The 21,260-nt window shown below is 40.5% G+C and overlaps 2 protein-coding genes across 4 annotated transcripts in view; one reads left to right on the forward strand and one right to left on the reverse strand.

The window, feature by feature from the left end:
• Positions 1-21,260, reverse strand: part of LOC125899663 (translationally-controlled tumor protein homolog) — a 589,762-nt gene that overhangs the window by 547,091 nt on the left and 21,411 nt on the right. The window lies entirely within an intron of this gene.
• LOC125899661 (general transcription factor IIF subunit 2-like) overlaps positions 1-21,260 on the forward strand; it is a 75,359-nt gene that overhangs the window by 41,541 nt on the left and 12,558 nt on the right. The window lies entirely within an intron of this gene.

A 21,260-nucleotide genomic window follows, 5' to 3' on the forward strand; every position in this document is an offset into this window, starting at 1 on the left:
GATGGAGGGGGGGTTGCTTCCATAATTTTTGTGGTGTGAAACTGTCTCAGTTTGTGAGAGTCTGAATATGAATCTCCTTTTTCAGCCACATCCATCTGTTTACCACACAGTGCTACATGTGAACTGGAATCTGTTTGAAAAGGAGTCCAGTTTAATTCGGGGCTTGACAGCCATGCTTTTTCTGTCTCATCTCTGGTTATGACAGGCAGAAGTAGGCTGCTAGCCTTACTTATGTAAATGAAAACAACAGGGAATGCTTTTATATAAACAGTAGATATCCTGTTTTCTTTCTTTCTTTTTTTTTTTTTTTTTTTTTTGGCAGAGTAACAAGCAGTCCTCTGTCTTAGCGAATGTTACTTGTGCATTGATTGTCCAGTAGAGGAAATGGACCAGTTACAGTCGACAATGGTCTGGTTATGAAGGACAGGCTTTGAATTAGCTAATGGTTTGGCCTGTAGGCCCCCCTCAGGGGAGCTGCACGCGACTGGTAATTTGGTTCAAATGCCTCATACCACTACTGCATGTCTGTGTGTGCCTGTGTGTGTGTCTGTGTGTGTGTTTTACATAGCAGTGTCTCTCCCAGTGCAACTGCGGATTTGTAAAAATCACATTTCATAGCAAACATGAGGAAATACACAGCCTGCAAAGGTAAGGCATGCTACTATAGAGTGTTTGGTTTCTGAGCAGTCACAGTGTGTGAGTCAGAATAAATAACATAATAAAAATCTGTGTGTACAGTGTAGACGATTGGATCTGTTCTATGCTAATGCTTTAGCATACTGGCCACTGTGCTGATTGGAAAGTATCATTCTGGATTGGCGGTAATGGCTTATAGTACTTAATGTGGCATAGTCTCCTAGATTTGTGTTAGGGATGTGTATTAACTTCCAGGGGATACCTGAAGAGAGGGTGTTTGGTCATTAGAGAGTGTGCACCTGAAAATTGATGTGTTGTGAATACATAGTCTACCTAGAGACCCCTGTGTGTCTATCAGTGTCTCTCGACCTTCGACCTTGTGAGTCATCTATTAACTGGAGAAGTAGAAAAACAGTACAAAACAGATGCTCTTATGTGCGTACAAGCAGTCGGGCAGACACCCTGCACTCATTTACGCATTATGTTTATACTGGATTCTGTCCCCAACAACAATTCTGTTGTAGAAAATATTTCAGTCCAGATGGTTTGTAACCTACTTCAGATGTTTTTTTACACCAGGAAGGCAATGCCAGTCCATTTGCATAATTTATCAGCACTTGCGCAAGAGTCTGGCAATGACAAAATACCTGGATTGTGGCAATATTTGTCCCTGCAGGGCAGCAGAGACAGTGGGCTTGCTTTGCAGGGATGTTTATCTCTCAGACTAGCTGAAGTATTAGGTTCTGACTATTTAGCTGGGGTTCTCTTAGTCCCTAGTTGAGTTATGCCCAGTGACTTAAAAGCTTTTTGCAGCCTCTTTTCAGTCACTTTAATTCCCCCCTTTCCAATTCAACTAGTCTGAGTCTGTATAACTTGTATGTTCTTATGTTTTCAGGGTATTTGCATGTTTCTATTAATGGATTGACTCAGGTGCAACAGTCTTGACAATTGCTCTGTGTCAGCCTGTCATTGGCTGCAGCTGCAACACAGATGGTTTCTATTGCCTCTCATTATACCTTGCATTGTGATTGGTGCTAGAACTTTACCTATGTATATAACAGGCTTTCAGTGTCTTTGTCTCTGTTTGATACACTGATGAAGGCTTAGGCCCTAGTAAATTACACATTTTGAGTTTTTTGTCTTTTGTGAGTGCTGTTGCCCACAAGTTGTTTTTTTTTTTTTTTAATCTCTCAGACTACTCAGTGGCAAAATATAGCGTACTCAAATATTTCACTGATGATGACTTGGATGTGCTGAACATTGCAGAAAATAGTAGCAGTAGCTGTAAATCATTTTGTCTCTAAAACATCAATAAATTGTGAAAAATGTCCATCCGTGGTCAGGGGTGGTGTCTTCAAAATGTCTTTTTTTTGTCAGACCATTAGACCCAACCCCAAATATATATTAACTTTATTACCCAAAAAGACATATTAACCACAAAATATTCACATTGAAGGTACCTGCACCAGTGAATTTTTTTGCATTTTTGCTTATAAAATTATTTAAACTAATTGTTTAAGCTCTAATTAGATAAAATTGTAATGCCAGAGAGGAAATTAGGCTGTCAGACCTTTTTAAGTAGCAATGATAGCAAAAAAGTTATAAATAAGTACAAATTCAAACAGATTTGTATAAAACTCTGTGTCCAGAAAAAAGTGACCCGTATTCAGTACCTCAGTGGATCACTGAAATTAGTTTCTACCAGGGCTGGGCGATATAGCCTAAAAAAAAAAAAAAAAATCTCAACAAATCCGATTCACGATTTAAATCGATTTTCCCCCTCTACCTAAAATCAATTTTCAGACAAATATTTGTGGTCTGGTAGCACGTAAATGGGCTCCAAAACTTTCAGCATGTGAATAAACCCCAGCTTTTCCACGGTAAATATGGGCACCATATCTCTTGCAAGATGCCATGATGTTTGTGTATCAAGCACGTGGGAGGGAGAGGTGATCCCACTCTGAACTACGGGAGCCCAGTAGGGAGCGTTGGTGGCGGATGTTCAAGAGAAGCTCGGATTTTCATTAAAACAAATCGACCTAAACTACAAATTTGAATTAATCGATAAAATCGATTTATCGCCTAGCTCTACAAATTGTGAGAGTGGCTTTGCAAAGGAGCTGGATGGCCTTGGAGTGGATGCGGACCTTACAGACATAAGAGCTTGGTGCATCTACCAAACATCAGTAGGTTTATGCTAGGGCTGACCCAAAAAATTCAAAGCTTCGAAGCTTTGTTCAATGGATTTTTGTGAAAAAATAAAAATAAAAAAATCGAATATTCTGCCTTTTTTTTCCTCCCGTTTTTTGGGGTGACCTTGAACGCAACACTAACCCCGTTAAGCAGAGTAAAGAAGTCATCTGGTCTGATTGTTGCATGAATTGCCTAAAAAAGTTTCACAGTAAATCAGAACTGGGATATTATTATTGACATGGGTTATTTGAAATGGACAAAGGTATTCTTTACTGGTGAGTTAAGGGAGAATAGCTATCATGTAATTAAAAAAGAAAACATCTCCGACAAGGAAATAGAAAGCCTGATGTGTAATGGAGACCTATTATCCTGCTTGAACACAGACGACTAAATTCTTTCAACAATGTGACTCAATAATGATAAAGTAGATTTTATTGATGTAAAATAATATGCTGATGGTGACATTTTCCACCTGTCCGCTGCGCTCTGAGTCTGGTGTCAGTGACACATGCTGCTCTGAGTCGCGCATCTGTCTGCTTGCGCTGCAGTACACGCCGAGGATTTTAATTTTTAGTGTTAAATTCACATCAGCCAGAAGTGTTTTTTCATTTGTGAATATTTTTATCTTAATTCTAGGGTTGCAAGAAACTACGTTTTCGCCATAATTTTTAAGTTAATAACTGTTTTGGATTTTTTTTTTTTTCACTCAAATTTGGCACAAACATTAATTTGGGCTGAAGACTAAATTGATTTAGAGGTCAAAGGTCAAGGTCAGTGTGACCTCATAAGCCAAAACCTTTTTGGCCATAATTCAAGAATTCTTACGCAAATTATGACAAAACTTTACACAAATGTCTACTAGGATAAAATGAAGTGATGACATTTTATATCCCAAAGGTCAAAGGTCAGCTTCATTGCATCTTCATATTGTTCTACATAAACCACTTTTCTGGCCATTATTTAACATCATATCTCAGGAACAGAAGGGGAGACATTTGGTCAGTTACAGAATTGGTGACACTAATCTTGGGTGCCCACCTTGAAACTGCTGATTGTATAGATCTTCTGTGTGTGAAGCTTCCATGTTTTCACAGACGTGGATGTAAACTGTAGTAATTAATGCATGGACATATGCGAGCAGTTTCATGTAGGAACTGTTTTCTTTCTACTGAATTATATCCACTAACTGTATCACCGTGCTGAAGGAAGTGTACATCTACTCATGGAGGAGAGGCTCATGCTTGTGACAGCGCAAGTTATAGATGTTATTGGCATCCTTATCAGCTGAACTGTAATATTAGCTAGCTCAGCGGTGCTAGATGAGCTAGTAGTAGATGCTGTAAGAGATATCACAACTATGCAAATAATCCCAGCTCTTTTCCCAAACAAACTTAATAGAAATAAATCAGTGACACTCCGTAGCAAAGATGGGAGTAAGTCACACATGGGCAAGTCACAAGCAAGCCTCACGTCTTAACCTTCAAGTCTCAAGCAAGTCCCAAGTTACTGTGGTGAGAATCAAGGAAGTCAAGTTGAGTCCCTGCTGTAAGTCAAGCAAGACAAGTCAAGTCATTGCTTAGGTCAAGCAAGTCACAAGTCAGGTCATATGAAACAATGATGGTCTGGTTATTAGCCAATAAGTTAATAGGTTAACTCAAAAGACACATTCATGTACCCTTTTTTTGAGGATTTTGTAGTGTCAGATGAAGTTGGATGTTGGGGTCGTCATTTCATGGACTTTCGAGCTGCAGATGTTTCATGTCGCTTTTCTCTTCTTACTGCCTTCATTGACAACATTATCTTTTGTTGTATTATTTTTGGACAAGCCCCCTCCATAATAGCTGCCGTATGCGTCCCCCTCTGCTGGTCTGCTGCTCCCTGGTAGGTTGCCAGGTTTGCACGTATTGCACTAGAAATCACCAAACTTCTCAACTTCTCAATATCTAGAAAAGTGCAAATATTTAATTTTAAAAAGTCAAGTCTTTTTGAGTCACATGTCTGAAGTCTAAGTCAAGTCTCAAATCATGAATACAAAGTCAAAGTCAAGTCTTTTATCAGTTTTAGTCAAGCAAGGCCTCAAAGTCCTCACATTTGCAAATCTGGCTCAAGTCAAGTCACATGACTCAAGTCACCCATATCTGCATTGTAGACTGCTTTTTTCTCCGAAGAAACAGTGAGCAACAGGTGTGTAACATTCGTGCAGCAGGTTATCAACTAGTTGCACATTAGAGCTAGTGCTGTAATTGGAAGTTTATTGCAGAAGAATTGACTGAAGATTCATTTTAACTAAAACAGTCAATTCAAACCCAGCGGGATACTGAAATACTGCTTTCTGTGTGAGTGTTTATCTGGGAGAAGATCCCAGAGTGACAGCTCTCTCCGTCTCTGCTGCGATTTTCTAATCATAAGTCATTAGTGGTATCATCATCAACAACACTCAATTGGAATTGCAAACGAGGCCAAGATGCAGCAGAGAGGATTGTGGGAGGTTTGACCTGCTTTCTGCCTCCTGTTCATTAAAACTGGCTCAACGAGGACGATCGCTATCTTCAAAGTCAGTGAGAATCTGTTTGTCACAGCTGTTGTGTCTCTTTATCAAACTGACATCTCAGGGCGTTCGAATTAAATTTCCCAAAATGCTGCTAGCAAGGACTCTCCTTCCATTTAAAGGTGGTGAATTATTCATAGTGCTGCTCCAAGAGCTTGTGGTGTAACATAGTCACTGACTGCTGTGAAGCTGGCATGGCAACCACTTAAAATAGGGTCTTGTATGAGCTCAGAGCAGTTAATTTGTTGCTTAATTTATAATGGAAGTCTATCAGGGGTAAAGTTAATCTGATAGATTAAACTGTTCAGATGTCAGCACTGTAGTTTTAAAGAATACATATTGGGTTTTTTTTTAAATGTTAACCCAACAATTGATATTAATTTTGAATGTTGTCACAAAATATCAGTAGTTGTGAGGTTCCGTACAAAACTTTTACATCACTTGCATATTTACACTTGAAAACTGCAGTGATCTACAGTCTTATAGGAAAGAAAACGACTGTAATAGTGGTAAAGTTCAAAATGAAATAACAGCACAAAGAAAAATCAAAGTCATGGAGGTATGACACCTAGGTCGGACATGTCGTCGGAGGTAAAATACATTGACAGGGTGCTGTAATTGACAAACCCTTCCTTGAACACCCATTGTCCAATCATAGCTTAGCAACCATAACCAGGCTCAGCAAGCTGGTCAAGCTATACATTTCCTCCACATTAGAGCAGCATGTGGCTGTAGTAACACTGATACCCCACATTTGGAGGGCAGGTTAAACTGTGTGTTTGTCTGTTGTCTGTGTCTTGGTTGGTCCACCACTTTGTTTCAGGCTGGAATAACTCAAAATCTATTGAATGAATTGCAAGGACATTTGGTTAAGATGTCTATAGTAGCCAGAGAATGAAGCCTGCTGATATAGGTGACCCCCTGACTTTTTCTATAGCGCCACCATTACATTTCATGTTTTCTTATTTGTTCAGTAGTTTTTAATTTCTAATGAAATACCTGAAAAACTGACACTCCTGTTAGCTTTAGCGTCACCTTGTGTTTAAAGCCAGTTATCAAATGCTAGCATGCCAAAGTAAAACGGTGAAACATTTTACCTCAACATACTAGCATTTTCATTGTGAGCATGTTAGCACAGATGTTAGCATTTAGTAAAGCACTGCTGTGAGTACAGCCTTACAGAGCTGCTTTGGTTTGGAACTTGACGTGATGAAAAGAAGCACATCACGTCACAACCATTAAAGCCTAGTTCACATTACACGATTTTCACCGATTTTGACATCGCTGAGGATCTTGAGAACCACCTTGGGTCGGAGGTGAGTCGGCAGATAGTCTGCCACGACGAGTCCTCATGTGTGAACAAGCCTACGGGCAAGTCGCCCCCTCAGCTGTGACTGGGACTGGACATCTGGCATGCTAGAAAACTGGAGAAGTCTGACACGACCGACAAAAAGTATCAGCCAATGAGAGGCGGGATACGTCCCACGTCAGCACGCAGGAGGACGGAAGACATGTGAGGAGGACAAGCCACAGGGTTGCCACTTGCAAGGTCCGCTTATTAGCCGCGACTTTGGGCTTGTTTCTAAAGTGGAGTTGCTTATTTTGTCTTGCTCTCTAAACGTCACCTTTCTCTGTAACTGTCTAATAAGTTATTTAAACACATGATAGTATGTCGGACAGCAGTTGCTTCTTTTGGGCTTGTTTCCATAGCCATGGTTACTTGTTTATCTCCCAAGATCTGGCAACACTGACAAGCCGGCAAGCAACAACAACAATGGCGGCATCCACAGGATCACGGGGAGCACATTGTGTTTGGACCCAGGCCCTGGAGGCAGATCTGATTCAACACTGGGAAGAATATCCATGCCTTTACGATGTGTCTCCAAGTTTGGTGATGTCACCGCGTTATCTGAGGCTCTGTCGGCGAGGGCTCAGTGGAGAAATCTTGTGGTATGCACACATCTAACGCAGTTGGCGAGACTCCCACTGACAGAAACACACGTTGCCAGGTATGAACACTCCAAAGAACACGATAGTCTCCGCGACACAAAATCAGGGTGAAAATCATGTAATGTGAACTGGGCTTAACATGATACATTGAAAGACATATTTTCATAGTGGCGTGTTCAGATAGCAAAGGTGGTCCAGATGACATCATACTACCAACAAATCAACATAATGATTACCTACATCATTATCAATAAAATTACTCAAACATCATAAAAAAAGAAAAAAATCAGCAACAAATTATGACTTGACAAAAAAAAATCACTTTGAAGGTACAAAGGAAGTCTTTGAGATACTTACAGGCTTGTTATAAGTATTATGTAACACACTGAGTTGTAGTCCAGCCACATCACACATAATATCATTTTTAAAAGTTTCTCCCTGTTCACCCTGTTAAATCCCACAATGCAGCATTTTAAAAAACTTGCAAACAGCCACTTAATGCATGTCCAATGCAAAGAGGGTACAATGATCAATAGTAGAAAGGTGCTCAACACCAAAGGATCCCAATAGGAGCCATCAACCCCCCTCCCCCAGCCCTCCATAAAATTAAGTAATAGTAAGAATAACCCAGCTGACAATAAAGCTGTTGTACAACTGCTCAATCACTGTTGATCCTTTCAGGGTGAGCTAATTTTTTTTTTTCCAAGTGAAGGAAGAACATAGTGTCACAGAGCCACAGAGTGTAGAGGCGGTGTGGGAGATTTCCAGGATAAAAGAAGAGAAATAGACTTACAGGAGCCTAATCCACCAGTAATTAAATTGCCCACCAGTTTCCTCTGTGTTAGTAGCAGTTTGAAGCCTGTTTGATGCATATGGATGCTGCTACTCCATGTTAAAATCAAAATGAGTGGGCTGAATACAGTTACAGACATCGGAAAATCACTCCAAAGTTAATGAATGGAATCATTAAATTTCCTTAATGAAGCAGCCTCTGGGCTTAGTAGTGATGAGCTCTAATGGAAAATTATATTTGGAGATCCAATCAGTGACTTCAACCCCCCTCCTCCTTTTATTGCTTCCTTGTTGTCATCATGTGTAGACAAGACTACTATATGTGTGAGAGTGTGTCTAAGGACTCTGTTTGACCCTTTCTGTTAACATTGTTTACCTGATAGAGTAAGGTGCAGTCACACGCTTGAAATGCGATTGCTAGATCTCACATTTGTGGAGGGACCAACACATTAGGACCACACTATGCCAAGTCCATTTACTAGATAGTTCGACTAAGACAAATGAATGTCTTTCAATCAGATTTCTAAAGCCATGGCTACATTTCTGTTTTATACATTTCAATAACTATCAAACTGAATGCACATGCACCAGCCTGATTTCCACTCTTACAGTTAGCCACACATAGATGTAGGTCCACCCAGTCTTTAGACCTGTCAGTAAAAGAAATGGCAGAGAATTAGCAGTTTCACCAGTTGTGTTGCATTGGCGAGGTTGACCAAGGCCGCTGTCGTTATGCAAGATCCATTATGCCTTCTATAGCAGCTGTATTATTAACTCATCACATGAACCTATAAATTATCAGCGGTGATATGAGAAAGGTAATGATGTAGTTTACATTGCTCAGATTGAAAGAGACTTTAGAGTGGCTTTACATTAAAGGGTAATATGCCAAGATCATAAAAATGAAATAAATTTATACCTCAAGTGTAAATAAATACAATGAAAAATCTGTCAAACAGGACCAGTCAAGTTGTGCCTGTGTCTTTGCAGCTGTACATATATTGTTTTTAGATATTTTTAAGTGAGATGAATGGGTTGACCTTGACAACACAATACTTTTACAAGAGCAGGGTCCTTCAATGGCATATGTAATGGGTTAGGTCTTATAGGCACATATTTGTGGTCTGTTTTTCCAGTGTTGTTCATGTGGTAGTCTTTGAATGAAGGTCATCTTCTCCATACAGTTTATTCCTTTGACAAGTGCAGCCCAGTCGTCCTTTTTGTTGGAGGGATTGCCTGCAGCCATTTACATGTAATGGCTCTCTAGGGAGCAGCCAAAAAACATTTAAAGGTGAGATTCATTCTGTGTTTGTCTGGGATTGTCCCCGGCAAAATGCAGGACTCCCCTCACATCATTGAATTGGTAGTGTTGAGACCTGAAAGTGATTAAGGGAAAAAAATCTGCTCCTTTTTGCAAAATATTTGCTTTTAGAAGCTTGGTGACGTTGTGACTGTACCATGGACTGTATTTAAAGACGGACAACTTGTTTCCATTTCCTCCCACTGTTAAAAAATGGAGACAAAATGTCCCAGATACAGGTGCTACCATCTTTCGCTCTTGGAGCCAGAGTCTGCACAAGAGCTGTGGTAACAAAGTAAGGTAAATAGTTTTCTAGTTTCCTGACCACTCAAAGCGCTTTTTCACTACATGTCACATTCACCCATTCACACACACGATTACACACTGGTGGCTGAGGCTACCATTATAGAGCCACCTGCTACTTAGTAACCATGCACTCATGGAACACTGGGAGCAATCTGGGGGTCAGTATCTTGTCCAAGGATACTTAAACATGTGGAATGGAGGAGCAAAGAGTCAAACCATTGATCCTCTGATTAGTGAACGACGTGCCCATACACCTGTCCAACCCAACTAGGAGCAGCTCCATTGACTGTGAGATGGACACACACAGCTGTCAATCATGTCGACACACCCTTTTTTTTTTTGTTATGACATCAAATAACTAATCAAAAACAAACTTATCAGGAAGACGAATACTTGAACATACATCAGTGTGGAAACAACTACCTAAATTGAAAGAGACCAACTTCATTTGACATGTACTTTGTTTTTTCACAGCTGCTGATATTAGGGGGCAGGGTTTATGGCTGATACTGCAGCCAGCCAAATGGGAGCGATAAAGATGTTCTGGTTTCACTTTTGGGCATCTGCTGTCCATCTTTATATAGCCTACTATCACTGGACTGTACTCACACAGCTAATTGGTGGAATATTGTAGCACTTAGCGAGTGAGCTAACTGCAAAGTCACTAGCAGGTGGGACTAGCACCAGTAAGTCACAAAAGCTCCTGGAGATTATCTCTATTTTCTCTTCATTTTTCTGTTAACGCCATCGTGGCATATGATTACCATTGTACAGCATTTCATTCAGTAAAGTTATTGGAGGGGGAATATGGAGCTTTCCGCACTAACTATTTTAAAGCTAATCAATACCAAGCTCGTTGTTTGCTCAGTCGCTAATGTAACAGTGTTCTCACAGTTTATTCAAAGTATGTATTGTTATCGTAGACTCCTGTCTCTGGTTTTTGTGCATATGCATCATTCATACACCTGACCTCAAGTCTTTTTATAGTATTTACACACTAATCCTGCTAAAACCACCTCAAAGCTAGAAAATCTCAATTGGCATCATAACTAAAAGGTAACTAGAAGGTCACCAGACTTCAATCAGATCTGAGGCAAGATCAGAGGCAAGAGATTGTTGTTTAAGGGAAGCAATGAAATCATCCAAAAAAGTGTTATTGGAGAGTGATCTGAGAGCGGAGAGAGCTGGGGTCACAGAGATAGCCTGAGGCACAGTAGCAGAAGCAGCTTATGCAATGCATCACATCTTGTGTTTGTGAGAAAGGAATTCTTTCTGTAGACACTGAATGGAGCTTAAGGTTACTCAACCTTGAAAAGGAAAAAAGGAAGGCAATGGTTTTACAATACTGAAGCACAGCATCCATGTTGCATGCTGACAAAGATCTTTGACCGACACCTTTGTAGCTATTGCTCTAGCTCTAGTATTATATGTCGACTCTGTGTGTTTGTGGCTTATATACAGTGAAACATAGATAGAGATAGTTTATCGAGAGACGGTGATGGTGGTTGGAGGGCTGGTGGGCGGTGAGCTGTTTGTTGTGTTTAACATTAGGAAGGTCATAGCTTTGAGGAAAGGGCCTTAGAGCAGATGGAGGTAAGAGATGAGTGTGAGGGGGTGGATGAGTGACCTCTTCACCTTTGCATCTGTCTCTCTCCTCCTCCTACTGTCTTCACTCGACCATTTTTCACTTCTCTACTCTTAAAGAATTAGCTAAATGCAATGCCTGTAAACGTATTTACGTCTTAAATACAGTTGCTACAGGTCTTGCCTTTTCCATCTACTTGACAATTTTATGCTCTGCTTTATCAGACTGTCTATAAATAGTTTTTTTATTCAGGATTAAAATGGTATTATCATATTTTGGATTCAATCCTGTAGCCTTATCCTGATCTCATGCACTGATATTTCAAACTTTAATAAGCTCCCTTACTGCTCGTTTGTTTTTGGTGCCAACACTGAGGTGACTGAAGTGCACTGAAGTAAATAATGTTGTTTTACAGAGAAAATATGCCAGTATCACCATGAAATCACTGAGGGTGAACTTTGAGACATACTGAGGATTTCTTTTAGGGATACAAGTCTACTTTATAAGTAATGACTTGACGTCCTAACAGAGTAACTCCCAATGTCCACTGGATGCAATGTGGTCATGTTTCGGCTCCGTTGTGATGCAGGAAATGATCTGCTGCACGTCCAGCAAATGTGCCAATACCCACTGCACACACAGAGGTTTTTTCTCAATATGCTGTCTTTACGTGCTTGGTCTGTTTTTGCCGAACAACATCTCTGAAGCGTAAAATTCACTTGTGAATGTATTTGAATGTCCTTATTTATTGAAAGTTGACATAGAGTCTTGTTACTGACTTTATGTTATTCTACAAAGGTTTACTAAAAAGAAGGCAATAGACATATATGACACAAAAGCATAATGTCTGTTACCATTGTTATCCAAAAGAAAACAAATGGGGGTCTTTGTAGGAGTAATATAGTGTTTATGTAAATTTCCAGTTGAGGCGTGAAAGAGAGAAGCAAAATAACTCTGAACAACACTGAAAACAAAGCATTTTGTGTCAGCCCATTATTGAAACACAAAAAAAATGACACAAAATGTGTCTGCTGAAAATCAGACTGCATAAAGTCGCTCAGTTTCTGATACACTCTCTAAATCACAATGGGGATGTGACATACACAATAAAGCCTAATTGGTTTATTTATTGATAGAATTATTTGCAACTTACAGCACATTTACCCTATTAGCTACAGTACCCAATCATGGTGACATGAGCTGATGGATAGGTCCATCCAACACCTAATGTCTTTGGCTGCTCTTCCGGCAAATGCTAAATGTTTTTGTTGAACTCCTGAACTTTTATGTAGATCTACTCTCACTGCTAGAAATACAGACAGTGTAACAAACCCTGTGTCATATTTACAGGAAACCAGAACCCTATTTTCTCTTTTTTTTTGTGTGTGTGTCTAAGTGACATGTGTGGACAACAATTTTTGAAACTGGTCCAGTATTGAGAGTGAGTGCTACAGGCCGCAGTGGTGAAACAGGCTACAGTGTAACCACTTGGGGCAGGTGTGCCCCATCTATGTGCGTTCATTAGAAGTTCTTGTTTTTGCCAAGTAGCATCCTCCGGGGCAAAAAAAAAAAAATTGGCCCAAGCTGGAAGTGCTAAAAGACTGCAGTTCTCTGAATGGCCACTTGAGGCTGGCTCCAAGAGCAAGTCAGTTCCAATGTTAAATTGCCAAACTTTACAGCAGAAATAAACATGTTCAAGGCCTGGTACAAAAAAAAGGTTTTGTCTCTATAGCTAATTTCCCCATTCATGACAACTGTACATGTATATAAATCACTCCTTGATGTTTTATTAAGGCTTTATGTTATGCATAATTAAGGGTGTGGCTGTTTTGAGTGACAGGCTGTCCGTGGATAGTATCCTTGGCTTCTGAGTCAGGTCAGTCCCTCGTTTCTCCACAGCTCTAGCCTCATCCCAATGTGGCACCTCTGGCTCAAAAAAAAAACCGTGATGGCAGAAATGCCGAACTCGAGGCTTCAAAATAGAAGATCACAAACCAGTGGGTGACATCATGGTAGTTACGTCCAGTATTTTATACAGTCTATGGTTTTTGCCATTGACAGGCTCATAATGGCATTGTGAGTGTCTTATAACATTACAAAAAGGACCCCTCAGAGAAGTACCTTTCTGTTCTATTTTGTTTCTTAGTCTCGCTAAAAGAAAAGTCTCATGAGAGGTGTCTTGTTGCAGGAAGAAAACGGTGAAACGTTTGAGAGTTGGAGAGAGGATTGCCAGTAATAGTTTGTGTTGGAGCACACAAAGCATATCTTACCTTTATTTAAAAGATTTTCAGTGTCATGGCTGCAAATTTAGCTAAAATTCAGACTTCTCCCTAAGCGAGACAGAACAGAATAAGCTAAAGGTTCAGAATGACATTTCATTTCTTTGTAGGGTCTTTTTCATAATGTTGTCACACATTAACAGTAACAACATGAGCCTGTCAGTGGCAAAAACAAGCACTTTTAATGGACCTAAATTGAAGGGGCATACCTGCCCAGAGTGGTTACATTGCAGCCTGTTTCATCGCTGCTGGCTGCAGCACTGTCTCTCAATACTGGACCAATTTCAAAAATTGTTGTTCTCACGAGTCACTTTCAAAAAATTGAAAAATAGGGTTCAGGTTGAAAATACTGGAGTTCTTCCTTAAGGCTCAGTGACATCTAGATTCAGTAGATAGTAATGTGTCTGCACTGGCTTGCTGTTGTTTTGACATTATTTGTGTTAAAGTCAGGCCTCTGTAATTAAGAATATGACATGATTGGCAGGCAGAGAGCAAGTGTGTGTGTGTGTGTGTGTGTGTGTGTGTGTGTGTGTGTGTGTGTGTGTGTGTGTTACAGAACAATGTTGGAGAAGAATGGTTACAGCTAAAACTGACAGCAAAGTGCATATAGTTCCCTGTCTCTGCCACTGTTCTGTTCACATCTAAAGGACATCAAACTGCGAAAAATTGTTCAGTGGAGAACATCGTAACTAGCAGCTGCCACTCAACACAGTCAGGTCAAAATTTCCACTTTTACATAAGAAATTTAACTGGGAACTGAGACAATGAGAAAACATCACCTCAGCTGGCATTAATGTGTCATTACAGAGCTGCACCATGACGGGAATAAAGCCATGGAAATGGACATGTAATCCATTTCTCTTCTCTTTCAGATGGCATTCTCTCATTACAGGTGGTAGAACATCATTGTAGTGGGTGTTACATTGTCTGTTGTTAATGGAGGACATCACCCCGGACAGACACCTGCATTTAGACTCCTGGGCAGCTGAGAGTGAGAATTTTGCGATAATGCAGAATAAGCTATACGTAAGATACCATGCCTAAATACCCATGTGAGTTAAGTCTAAAAAGTTGTTGTCCAACCTCTCAGTAAATTGAAAAGCCATGATGCATATAACATCGTCTCAGAAAGTCTCAGCTGCAAACCAAGATGTCTCTACACCCAGTCAGAGTATAACACCAAGTCAGTTAAACGTCAGGGATATCAATCTGTCCATTTGGGAAGCACAAGTGATTGTGAATCAGTTTCACCTGCTTTGGTCCAAATGTAAATGACAACAGGTGCAATGGAGAGGCAAAAGCAAGACAACCCCCAAAAAGGAATGGTTATGCATGTGGTGGCCACAGATGGTTGCTCTCTCCTTATCCTTCCTGACTGATTCTCCACTAGTTTTGTGTTCTGCTAGTGTCCTTGTCATGACTGGTAGCATGAGGCAGTACCTGCAGCCCAATCAGACTGCACAGGGAGTCCAGCTCCTCCAGGATGGCACATCCATACATGTGGTCGCAAGAAGATTTGCTTTGTCTCCCAGCACAATCTCAAGAGCATGGAGGAGGTACCAGGAGACCCACAGTTACATAAGGAGAGCTGGACAGGGCCGTAGAAGGGCATCAAACCAGCAGCAGGACCGGTATCTGCTCCTTTTTTGGAGGAGAGCAGGAAGAGCACTGCCAGAGCCCTAGAAATTGACCTCCAGCAGGCTACTGGTGTGCATGTTTCTGACCAAACTGTCAGAAACAGACTCTATGAGAGGCACATGAGGGCCCGACATCCCCTAGTGGGACCTGTGCTCACAGCCCAGCAATGAGCAGTGCGATTGGCATTCGCCAGAAAATACCAGAATTGGCAGGTCAGCCATTAGCGCCCTGTTCTCTTCACAGATGACAGCAGGTTCACACTGAGCACATGTGAAAGGCGTGAAAGAGTCTGTAGACGCCGTGGTGAACATTATGCTGCTTGTAAAGTCATCCAGCATGACCGGTTTGGCAGTGGGTCAGTGATGGCTGGGGAGGCATAACCTTGGAGGGTTGCACAGACCTCCATGTCGTAGCCAATGGTACCCTGACTGCTGTTAGGTACCGGGATGAAATCCTCTGAGTGATTGTCAGATTTGCCCTAACCCCAACCCTAAAGGTGCGGACACACCAAACCGACATCAAAGAATTGGCGGCAATGAAAGCCAACTGTTGCGTCGTCTACGTCGCCTCACGTCGCCCTGTGTTAGTTGCATTTGAACACGCTACACAGACTACATCCGATGGCCAAGTGGCACGTACGTTCTGTGCCTGCGTGAGAGAGAGCGGAGTGAGAGAGTGGTACATCGTGACAGCTGAGGGGTTTCCTATCTGTGCAGCCGAGCACCGCAGCACCTCCACGGACTATTACATCCAGACGGTCCTGGTGTTTCCTCCACAGGCTCCACTTCACTCAGCTGCCTGACAAACCCGCTGCTTCTTCCCACTTTAACCTGAATAACAAACCAGGGCTCGGTGTTCCGGTTGGATCCAAACGGAGAGCCGGGGCTAGCTGGGAAGCTAGCGGAGGCTAACTGGCTGTGCTTCCCTCCGGTCATGCTGCGGCTAACGCTCCGCTAGTCGCTCCCAGCTAGCTCCGGTTTGTTATTCAGGTTAAAGTGGGAAGAAGCAGCGGGTCTGTGGGCAGCTGAGTGAAGTGGAGCCTGAGGAGGAAGCACCGGTTAGCCCCGGTTTCACTACAGGCAGATTCACTCGCTACAGGAGCGAGGAAATAAAACCTGAACAGCCAATCAGAGTGATCTCTCTCACTGACAAGCTTCGATTCAACATGCTCAATCAGCTGAAAAGCTGCAGACGGTGCGGGACACACCGCAAAAACTAGGCCGACAGACACTCACCGATGGCCCGACTTTGGTCGACGGCCAACCGTCGGCTTGCTGTGTCAGAGCCTTAACACTTGTCTCTGTGCGATGGTCAGACCTTACGCTAGTGCATATGCTATCTGCCAGCTCATCAGGAGCATGTCCAGACATTGTCAAGAGTGCATACTAGCATGTTGGGACCATACAAACTATTGAGTAACATTGTGATAAAATTCACAGAAGTTGGATCAGCTTGTGATTTAAATTTTTTCCTTTGATTTCCATTGTGATTTTGAATCCAGCCCTCAGTGGGTTGATGATTTTGGTTGCCATTGACGGCTGTTGCTTCACTTTCTTCTCAACTAATTCTACAGTGTATATCAGTTAAGATTTTCAACTTGAATAATTTGTCCACCAAGATGTGATGTGTGACTTTATATTTAAAGGACAAATATGAAAGTGGTATAAATCATCTCAACTTTCTGCAAGAAAGCAAATTATCACCTTACCCAAAATGTCAAACTATTCTTTAAAGTTAGTGAGTTTTAAATCAAGACTTACTCTATATAACTTATACAAATTGTTTGGATCACTCGTAAATTTGTTTGTACCTACGAAGGTACATGAGAGAAATTGGGTAAATGTGATAAATTCTCTTGTCTGTGCTACTCAGAAGCAAATGTGTTTGCATAAGTAGTTTTTGCACGTGGCCCATTGTGTCTGTGGTATCTCAGATATTTTTAAATGAAACAGGAGCAGCTGCCCAACAGAACTGAAATCCACCATGTGGCTGCATTGGAAAAGTTGTAATTTTTGGAAAGTGATCTCAAATCTCAGCCTCAGCTGTTCTTTATCAAATAGAGAGTAATAAAATCTCATGCAGCTCCGCGTGATGGGTGCGTAGGAGAATTAGGATACTGACTGTCTGCTGAAGGTGCGGACCAAAGCATTGATCTAACACTTAAGAGTTTTATAGCGAAGCCAATGTGCAGAAGTCTACTATTTATCTCAAGTGATCCTCCCACTCATAGAAGCCTTGAGCTATACATGCTGTGGTCAGTCCGCATTAAATGTCCGTCCTTTCTATCTCCATCTACAAAATGTGTGTCTCTCCGTGTGTACAAAGACATTTCTTTGTCTTTATGGATCCTGAAGAGAGGAAACAGGAAGACTTAAGTTGCAGGGAAATGGTTCTCATTTCTTTATGGCCTTGATGAAATCCAACAGGGTGTTTGACTGTGACTACTGCGTAGCAGGGATGTCAGTGTTGGATGTTAGTGTGCACACATGTTTCTTGTGTGTGGGTGTGTTTTTAGACGTGTTGCTGGCAAGTGCTCTGGCACTCACTAGCCAATAATTGCACATAATTGCATCCATTTGTGGAAAAGGCAAAGATGAACATTAGTGAGATCTGTGACACGTACTGCAAAGCATTCGTCACCTCAAGATTAAAGACAGACTCTTGATGGATGGTGCGTGACACGTGATGTCAGGTGGCATGTGATGGTTACTATGGTGACTGCGGCACCTGCATTTGTTCAGGCGAGGTTAACACTAAATACATCAGGGCCTTTTTCATTAAAGAGAAGGCTGGTGATATTCTCTAATGTTGTTGCCAACAAATATTATTAAGAAATACGCAAAACCACAACGAATCAACCCTATTGACAAGTGTTGCTTCTGTAGCCAAAGCGTCAGTCAGCCAGTCAGCCAGTCAGCCAGCCAGCCAGCCAGCCAGCCAGCCACCCACCATCCCACCATCCCACCATTCTGCAGGAACTATTTAAAAACTTCAGAAATGAGCCACACGCTTGCACTTGTTGATATTTTGCTTTATTATAGTCAACATGGGCTAGGTGAATTTTTCTGCCAGTACCACATACAACATCCTGATGTACATTAAGTGCACCAAATCTGTATTAATCCACAGTTAAAAACTAGTCCCTGGCAAATGTACTTTTTTACTTCTATATGAGTAATGCTAGCTAAAAACAACAGTGCCCAGCTGTTTTTGCAAATTATGGAGTCTTTTTAACAAAAATGATCTACATATTTGTCATTTGTGACTTTCACTAGTAAGAGTTATGAAGTTGAAAGGTTTGAGAGAAGGACTAACACATTGTAGGTTTTGTTTTTTCATGGGATTTGTTTTGTTTCTTTTTGTTTTCTGGGAGCCAGCGTCCTTTTTCAACTGTCCCCAATGAGAAGAGTTTAAGCATTCACTATATTTGAAATATCTTCTCCACTTTACCCCACACACTAACTGATAGAGGCAGCGGTAGACCAGAATCTCCTATGTTCTGCTGAGTAAAATCACCAATTTTGTCAGTGGAGTCTTGCGGCTTTGAGATAATGGCTTCAGCTCCCTGTTTTGGAAGGAGCCGTCTGTCAGTAAGGTAAAGCTGTTAGTGTAGACTTACACAGATATTATTGGTTTTTTTGTTTTTTGTTTTTTTTTTAAAGGTGGTTACCATTTACCCAGCACCATTTGATTTTATGTACATGATGCGGGGAGTTTTTACCCCGAAGTTATTGTAAACAAACACTGTGATTCAGTCTATATGGACACATGTCCTTATCTTTTAAGTTGTGAGTAGAGGTGGGCGATATTGCCTTAAAATAATATCACTATATATAAGGGTGTATTTGCAATAAAAATATTCTTGATGATATGACAAATTAGTAAATATATATATATATATATATATATATATATATATATATATATATATATATATATATATATATATATATATATATATATATATATATATATATATATATATATATATATATATATATATATATATATATATATATATATATATATATATATATATATATATATATATATATATATATATATATATATATATATATATATATATATATTAATTTAAGAACATAGAATTGCAAAAAATGTGATACAGTTTACATGTCAGCCTAACAGTTTACTAAATATTCAGTAAAAACTAAACAAATTATCTCTCATTTCTTTAGTTTGTAAACAGTAACTCAGAGTAAAATTCAGATCCTGTTTACAATATTAATAGTTCAACAAAATAAAATCTACCACAAATTACACATTTAAACACTCCCAAATACAAAAAATGTACCCTGGGATCTATATATGTTGATCTTTTCCACCTGGACCTTTATGCTTCTCCTCTAATCATCACGCTGTAACCTGTGACCAGCTGTTATGATACCCATAACTATTGCACATTCACATATGTAGTATTTTGTCGAGTCGCGAGCGTCACGTGGGTTTACATTGCGAAAGGTTTGTGACAAAATCACTTGACGACACCAACTCTCGTAAATGCACAGCGAGAGAGGAGAGGGTGAAATGCTGTGCTGCTGCCAGAGGAGCTGCTGAATGAGTTCCCTCTGAGCGGTAAGTCGCTGGAAGAGTCTGAGAAGTCTGGGGCTGTTCATAAAACATTCAGGACGCCCAGGCATAATGACGCCACAGTGTATTCCACACTACTGAAGCTGCCCCTCTTTTTGGAACCACCGCGGAGTAGAGAATAGTTATGTTTTTAGCCATACTTATTGTTGCCATGGGTAACAGTACGACGTCAGTGTCAACAAGTCAAAATATTGAGACACACAATATTAATTTTTCATATCATATTAAAAATTATTGAGGTATTAGAGATAAGACACACCCCTATACAGTGTTGAATACAAAAATTTGTAAGTACACCACAGTGTATCATGGATAGTGTTATATCAAAATAAACATCCAAAATACAACAAGAATTGGGTCAACATCGATAACCTTTCAACAAATAAGCTGTCCAATACTTTCCCATTCATTAATTTAACACACTCAAACACAGCAAGATGATGAGGTCATCGATTCTGATACTTTCGTTTCCTTTTTCTTCGTGTGATCCAGTAATCAGTCAGATCTGCCATTGATACGGGCATTCCAGTGCTCTTAATTCTGCTGAGAGGAGAAGGGAGGTTTCCCAGAGGAGGCTTGAGCAGGAAAACACACTGCATCCTGCAGAGAGGTCAACACAGATCTTTACATGAAGTCTATGAGTTGATTGGATTGCTGTAAAATCACTGCACCACAACTACAGTTTCATACCAACATGGACTGCCAAAGAACAAAACCAAATCAGGTGTTTTAGTATTCCTAAACCAAGATTTTGTTTTCTTATTGACCATGTTAGAGTAGAGGATGTTTACTTGGGACCACATTAACACAACAACCATAAAACTATTGTGTCACTTATATAAATGGAATAAATTAACAACTTCATATTTTATCAAACATAACTAAATATAACTAAATTATTTCTTCCACATTTCTGGAATTCAATTAAAAATGATAAAGTAGTGACTTTACAAACACAACTTCAGCAAATGGAGACATGAATAATGAATGACTACAAAATTCTTTGCTGCCAGTGAAATGGCTCGTGTGCACACAGAGCAGTGAAGTACCCTTAAATTTAATTGCGATTTGGCAAACGTGTGGTTTGTCATGTAGGAGGACATCAGTAGAACAAGAACAGCATGAACAGTATTACTACATACTCTTGTTATAATCACATTATCTGTGTAAAACGCAAACTACTGAACAAAAGACGCCACAGAGTAGTTGAGGCCGAGTGACGGGTGATCCCGCTGTGCCGACGTCATCACAAACTGATGCTGCTTCAGATGATGCCTGTGAGGGAAAGACGTCTTTTTCATGTATCTTTCCTTTGCATTTTGCCCCCGCATTTTAAGTGGGAGAGACGAAAATGAAAGGAAAAGACGTGAGTGAGGGATGTGTGAAGACAAGGGAGGGAATTGGCACAAATCCCCAGAGGAT

Source organism: Epinephelus fuscoguttatus, linkage group LG13 (assembly GCF_011397635.1).
Source record: "Epinephelus fuscoguttatus linkage group LG13, E.fuscoguttatus.final_Chr_v1".
Classification (NCBI taxonomy): Eukaryota; Metazoa; Chordata; class Actinopteri; order Perciformes; family Serranidae; genus Epinephelus; species Epinephelus fuscoguttatus.